The following is a 7,723-nucleotide window of genomic DNA, read 5'->3' as shown; positions in this document are numbered from 1 at the left end:
GCATAAACTGTGAGTATCTGGGCTTATGCTGTATAATTTATATACCTCATTGAGGTATTACATCTGGGATTTTATTATTTTATTTTATTTCTTTAACAAAGGACTCAGAAAAACCCCACCATTAGAATTTTCACTTTTAGTGCAAGAGTTGTGTTCCTGTTTTTTTTTCCTATGGGGAAACTGAACTTTAATTTAGTTTCTAATATTTTCATACCTACTGAATTACCTAAATGTTAGAAAAAAATTCAGGCTCAAATTTGATTTTCTGAAGCTTCTCTCTCTATTTTTTCCAATTCTGCATGATGGCCAAGATACCTCTACTTATTTGAGGATAGGGATATTTTATGTAATCTTGAGGTGAAAAGAATGAAATACAGAAATCTGATTATTCATCATGTGTTCAAATTGATGTATACAAATTGGGAGCTACAAATAGACAGGACTTTCCATTTCTTTCTGTGATATATGATGTCAGGGTTGTAATATGAAAAAATGAAACCAAGAACCCACTATATCAGGTATAAAATTCCAGAAAAGTTTCAGCAAATGGTACAAGTCAAACAAGTGATTTTTTTTATATTAGGGAGACATAAGAATTGATTGATTATATTTCATTCTCAGAATAATAAAACGAATATGAAAAACATGTAGATCACAGACTGCAGGACTAATTCTGTGTAGACCACAGTAGGAAATAATAAACATATAGACCTGATCATAATGGTCATAGTGCAAGGGTTTGAGATGCCCATTTACTGGTCATAGGCCCAGAATTCTCATCTTAACACAGCCAAAAATATGTTCTTCAAAAACTTGAATCATGGAAAATTTCCCTGATGTCCTAGAAGCAGAGGGCAAAATAGAAATGGAGAGAATCCACCGATCTTCCCAAGAAAGAGATCCAAAAAAAACCAACCCCCAGGAATATTATAGCCAAGTTCAAGAACTCCCAAGTCAAAGAGAAAATATTACAAGCAGCGAGAAGGACACAGTTCAAATATCGTGGAGCTGCAGTCAGGATCTCACAGGACTTAGCAGCAACTACATTAAAAGCTTGTAGGGCTTGGAATATAATATTCCAGAAGGCAAAAGAGCTTAGAATGCAACGGAGAATCAACTACCCAGCAAGGCTGAATGTCCTCTTCCAGGGAAAATAATGGACTTTCAATAAACCAGAGGAATTTCAAATGTTCCTATTGGAATGGCCAGAGATGAACAGAAAGTCTGATCTTCAAATACAGGATTCAGGTGAAGCATAGAGAGTGGAGAAGGGGAAATATGAGGGACTTAAATATGATGAACTACATGTATTCATGTATAGGAAAATAACACTGATAATACTCATATGAACCTTCTCAAATAACAGAGCAGGTAGAAGGCGCTTTTATAAATGAAACACAGGAGAAAACTGAATTTGAAGGTATATTGTGGTGTAAAAATGGAGTCAATTGATAAAAGGGAAATGTAGTGGGAGAAAGAAAAAGGAGAGGAGGAATACGCTGAGATATTGCATATAATAAGATTTTTCATTATTAAAATCAGCTATTGCAATGATATGGAAGGGGGGAGGCAAGGGGGAACGAGGGAATCTTTGCTCTCATCAGAGGTGGCTAGGAGAGGAAACAGCATACATACTCAATGGGGTATAGACATCAGGGGTAAGAAGGAGAGAGGGGTGACGGGGTAAGGGGGTATGTGAGTGATGGAGGAGGAGAGGGTGGACCATAGGGGGAGAGTGGCCTGGTAAAACATATTTTCTTATTTACTTCTTGTAAGAGGCTGGGATTGGCTGGCCTGTCTGGGACCATAGGGCTGATGGATGCTGGGCTTAAGGGGTAATATGTGGGCTTGGGGCCTCTTGGCCCCAGGGCTGGTGATCTGTCAATTGCCTCACTCAGCAGAGACAGAGTGAAAGGAAAGATAAAATTTAATAGCTGGTAGTAAAGAAGTAGAGATGGAGGCAGTTGCAATCAACAATGGCAATGGTGGAAAACTATGGAAGTAACTTTTGTGATGGACTTATCATAAAGAATGTGATCCACCCACGAGAGAGCAGGTGCTGTTTGAACAGATACTGAAGCACTTTTTTTTATTATTATTATTTTCTAGGGAGTGTTGCAGGGCAAATGGGGCTGGGTGGCCTGCCTGGGGCCGCACAGCTGGGTGATTGTTGGGTGTCTGAGGCTGGATTTGCACCTGGATGCTCTTGGCTCAGGGGCCATCCAGCCACCCCTATTATTATTATTATTATTATTATTATTACTATTTTATTTTATTTTGGATTTATTTTTGGTTTTGCAGGGCAATGGGGTAGGGGTGGCTTGCACAGAATCATACAGCTGGGTGATTCTTCAGTGTCTGGGGCCAGATTTATGCTTGGGTCCTCCTGGCTCCAAGGCCGGTGCTCTGTTCACTGCGTCACCTTTCATAACTTCAACTATTATTATTATTATTATTATTTAATTTTAATTAAAATTTTTCTCTTCCCTTTACTTTATTGCTCCTGTGGGTCTATATTTTTGGGGAGGAGGGGTTATTATGTTTATTCTTAAGAAATAATATTTTAGTAATGTACAAATACATTATTTGTACAAAATAAAAATAAATAAATTTCAAAAAATTCTTTGAAAAAAAATCTTGAATCATGTGATCTTCAAAGGGCAAAGTTTCTTCCCATAGCAAGAGCCCATTTTGATTTGGGAACAGTGGCTGATGAGAAAACGAATACAAGAAATATGGAAATGTCAAAAAGAATTACATAGGGACCAAAGAGAGATATTCTGCTAGTAAAAGTCTTTGGATTCCCACCAAGAATTACAAGGTACAACCAAAAAAACAACAAAAAAAACACAAAATAAATACAATACTCTAAAAACCTAGATTTTGTATAAAACCCAGGACAATGAACTCAGTCACTTGGCATTGATGTTTCATGATTTTGACATGGAGGCTAAGACTTTATTGGCTATGTATGATCTGTAACAAAGACAGTAAATGGCACATTTTTAGTGTAGATTGTGTTCACAGAAGACTAGTGCCTCTGGAATAAGGGTTGCTGAGCCCTTCTCAGGGCAGTTTTCTACCTTTGATGTCCATCTGAGAGACCTAACTTTCACCAGTGGCTCCAAGAAGCTGAAGCATACAGAGTAGTCACAGCCCAGTCAACTGTTATAGGAGAGGCATTAAACCAGGTTGAGAGAAAACAAGGGAGTCTCAATCACATGAGTGAGTTGACTGGGTGGAAGGGGTATCTAGCCAAGAATGTGAAGCCTTCCACTGGAGGAAAAGGCAGATGAGAACACTTTATTTCCATTGGCCATGAAGGCAGTTGAAGCAGGTGTAGGAGGTTCTGGGGAGCTCTTAAAGCTTGTTTAGACATGGAAGATACCGAGCACATTCGCTGCACTTAAAACCTTCACTAATTCTCTTGACTCTGTCTTGACAATGGACCATGATAACTTTTGAAGATAGTGAGGTCACCTACTTTGTGCAACTTTGCCTCACTTGAATCCAATTTACTAATGAATCAAAAACATCTCTCCTCTTCCAACTTTCTATTCCTATCTCAAGGTCCTGTGGCAAAAGGCAAGAGGTAAAACATCAGGTGGGTATAAGCTATGTCATGAACTCACAACTCAGCAAATGTGGTCAGGCCATAGGGTCTTCTACTCACTGAAAACAGCAATGGGATGCAGCAAGCCCCTGGGGGGTCTTAGCAGCCTTTTAAGGATGGCACAACTCAGTTCCAGTTGTGTGGAAGGGTCTAGAAAAGCTGTCCTAAAAATTGTCTGCCTGTCCAACCCTGACCTCTACTGTGGGACGTGTGAATCCCGCCAAGCAGTTGAAATATTCTCAGAAAAATAGAAAAATATCTTCAAACAAAATTGCACATTGAAATAGACAACACTAGATCCAATAGACATGGAAGATAAACAGTTTGTATTGCAAGAGAACTCAATGGATATCATATCCAAATATCTGCCTGTAGGAAACAAGGCTAGAAAATGAAGGTCAGGTTACTGAAGTCAGAGCTCAATACACATTTTTCTGGAGTGGCTACAGTTTAGGGGAGTGCCTTCAGGCTGGTGTAGGTTTTGCAATAGTCAACAAGATTGTATGCCTATCAAGAAGAGTGAAGGACAGGCTGATGACAATGAGATTACAACCTGTAGAAAAATACCACACCACTAACATCAGTGCCTATACTGCCAGCAAGGCCAATTCTGATGACGTCAAAGAACAATTTTATGAAAACCTAGAGACCCTTCTCATCATTGGGCAAAATGAACACAAACTTATAATTCTGGGTGACTTTATTGTAAGAGTACATGCCAGATTACCAGACATGGTTAGGAGTCCTTGGGAGGAATGGAGTCAGTTAACAGCAACAGCAGTGGTCTCCTTCTACTAAAGATTTATGCATCTGATGATGTTCTCTTCCCAAATATTTACCTCAATGAAATAAAACTTCCAGGGTACACTCTCACGCCAAACATTGGCATCTAATATACTATGATTATAAGGAGAAGAGAAAGACAGATTGTTAAAGTGACAAAGGCCATGTGTGGTGCAGAGTATGCGAAGTGTGAATCCCACCAAGCAGTTGAAATATAGACTGATCACAGACTCATCATTTCCATGGTAAATATTCACAATCAACTGATGTGGTGTTTTCAAGTCAAAATGACTACCAAAAAAATCAGTGTCTCTCAGAACAGGATCAGTTTGTCGATAAACTGAAGAAATAATTGAACCAGTATGCAGTAGGCAACAGTGATTCAGAATAAGAGTGGGCAGCTGTAAGAGTTTGGGCATACATCACTGCATTTGCACTTATAAGTTAGGGCACTCACAAAGATCAAGGCTTGAGGGAAATTATGGTGAAAATTTAGAAGCAGCTAAATGAAAAGGAGAAATCCGCAGGGTTAACCAGTAATACAGTTCATTCACTTCTAAGAGGTCAGCAGCCAATCCAATGTAAAGTAAAGTACATGAGAAGATTATACAGATGGAGAATTCTTGGCTCAGTAAGAAGGCTGATGAAATTCAGTTTTATGCAGATAGTAAGTCCAAGATAATTTTATTACATGATAAAGGCTGTATATAGAGCAAAGGCATATGGAACATCTCACCTACTCTGTGCTGAAAGGAGCTATATCAAAGAATGATACAGAAATAATGCTAGAGAGATGGACTGAAAAATTCCATAGTGTTCTTTTTGTGTTGTATTTTTTTTTTTATTTTCGTATTTGGTTTTTGTCATGCAATAGATGTCTTGCCAAGATCCCATACTTAGGTAATTATTAAATGTTGATCTCCGGGCCTCCTGACTCCAGAGTCAGTACTCTGTCCTCTATGGCACCCAACTGCCTCTTCCAAAAAGTTATTAAAAGCTGACCATCCAACGTTGAAGTCAATGACAATTTACCTCAAGTTGAAGTCAATCTGTTGCTAATTGAAGTTTCAATTGAACAGGAGGCTTTGAATGCCATTAGGCACATTAGGCTAAGAATCTTGTGCTGATTCTATTCTAACTGATATTTTATTAGGTAGGGAGTTCATTGCTTATCCAACACCTGCCTGAAATTTTTCAGATTATATATCATAAAGAGGTTATTCCCCTGGAATTCAAGATGACTTCATCAACCATCTCTAAAAAGGGGAATGAATTCGATTGTCTTGAGACAATCACTGGAGTGTTTCTCTCTTTTAGCCACTTTCAGTCAGATTCTTGCAAGAGAGCTCAACAGACTGTTCCTTCATTAGGAAAATGGTCACCTCCCTGAGATCTAGTGTGGCTTCAGATAGGGTTGATCAACAGTCGATATGGTGTTTGCTGCCTGGGTCTGTGTATTTATCAATAAAAGATCTGGCCAATGCCTCTGATACTGTCACCTCTGAGGGTTAATGGTCAATTGTCAAAAATTTGGTTGCCAGGAGAAGGTTTTCAGTATTATACAACAGTTGCATGATGGCATGAGCACTCAGGTTCTGGATAGTGGAAAATGCTCTCGTAAATTCCTAATCAGCCATTGAATGAACAAGATGGTGTTCTTGCTCCCATGCTTTTGAGCATGATGTTTTCAGTCATGTTTTCAGTCCAATGTATTCATAGACAATTCACCCAGAATCAAGCTGAGGTACAACACTGCAAGTAAATTCTTCAACTTAGGAAGGCTACAAGCCAAGACCAAAGTGACGGAGTATTGATTCAAGATCTTCTGATTGCAGATGATTGTTCCCTCAAACTATGAATCAATTCTCTCTTACTAATTTTGGACTAATAATTATGACCAGGGCAACCCAGGTACTCCATCAGGCAGCACCACACCATCCAGATGTGGAACCATCGATCACACAAATGGAGAAGTTTTGAGTAATGGGGATAAGTTCACTTACCTTGGCAGGGTCTTTTCCAGTCAAGAACACATTAAAAATGAGATTGATACATGCATTACCAGGGCTAGCTCAGTATTTGGGAAGTTCCAAAAGATAGTGTTGGAGAGAGGAGGTATTAGACAAAAGTGAAGGTCTATAGAGCCATCGAGTTGATCTCATTGCTTTATGCTTGTGAAACCTGGACAGTCTGCCAGTGCCATGTCAGGAAAATGAATCACTTCCATTTTAATTCTGAGGAAGATTCTGAAGATCACTTGCCAGTAGAACTTACCAGACCCTGAGATCCTTTCTCAAGCTAAACAACTAAGCATTCCAACATTACTACAGAGAATGCAACTCCAATAAAGTGAGCATGTTGTTGGAATGCTAGGCATGCACTTGCCCAAAAGAGTATTTAATGGAGAACTCACAAAAGGAAAGCATTCACAGGAGTCAGATAAAGCAAAACAGGGACATGATGAAGGTCTCTTTTAAGAATATTTGTATTAAATGATCAAAGGAAATGCATAGGCAATTTACAGAGAGGAGATCAAAGCAATCCATACTCAAATGAAAAATTGCTCTAAATCATTACTTATTAGTGAAATGCAAATTAAAGCTTCTCTGAGGTACCACCTCACACCTCTCAGACTGGTCAATATGACCAGAAAGGATAATGATTATTGTTTGCGGGCTTGTGGGAAATCTGGGACACTATTACTCTGTTGGTAGAGCTGTGAACTTATCTGAAATTTCTGGAGAGAAATATATGCATGCACTTTCATTCAGCTATTGCTTGGTCTATACCCTGAAGAGATGATGACAAAGGGTAACAACATCACTTGTACAAAAATATTCATAGCAGCCCTGTTTGTGGTGGCAAAGAATTGGAAATCAAGTCAATGTCCTTCGTTTTGGAATGGTTTAGCAAACAGCAGTATAGGTATGTCATGGAACACTATTGTTCTGTTAGAAACCAGGAGGGCTGGGAATTCAGGGAAGCCTAAAGGGATTTGCATGGACTGATGCTGAGCAAGAAGAACAGAACCAGAAAAACACTGCATACCCTAACAGCAACATGGGGGTGATGATCATCCTTAATGGATTTGCTCAATCCATCAGTGCAGCAATCAGGGACAATTTTGGGCTGTCTGCAATGGAGAATTCCATCTGTATCCAGATAAAGAACAGTGGAGTTTGAACAAATTTCAGGGACTATTCCATTTAATTAAAAAAAAACTCATATCTCATTGTCTGATCTGGTTAACTTATATTTTATGTTTTTTGATTATGGATATGATTTCTCTCCTATCACTCTCAATTTGGATCTCAATTTACAACTTGG

This window comes from Macrotis lagotis, chromosome 3 (assembly GCF_037893015.1).
Source record: "Macrotis lagotis isolate mMagLag1 chromosome 3, bilby.v1.9.chrom.fasta, whole genome shotgun sequence".
NCBI classification, from domain to species: domain Eukaryota; kingdom Metazoa; phylum Chordata; class Mammalia; order Peramelemorphia; family Peramelidae; genus Macrotis; species Macrotis lagotis.
The sequence above is the reverse complement of the archived record's forward strand: the minus strand, read 5'-3'. Positions refer to the sequence as shown.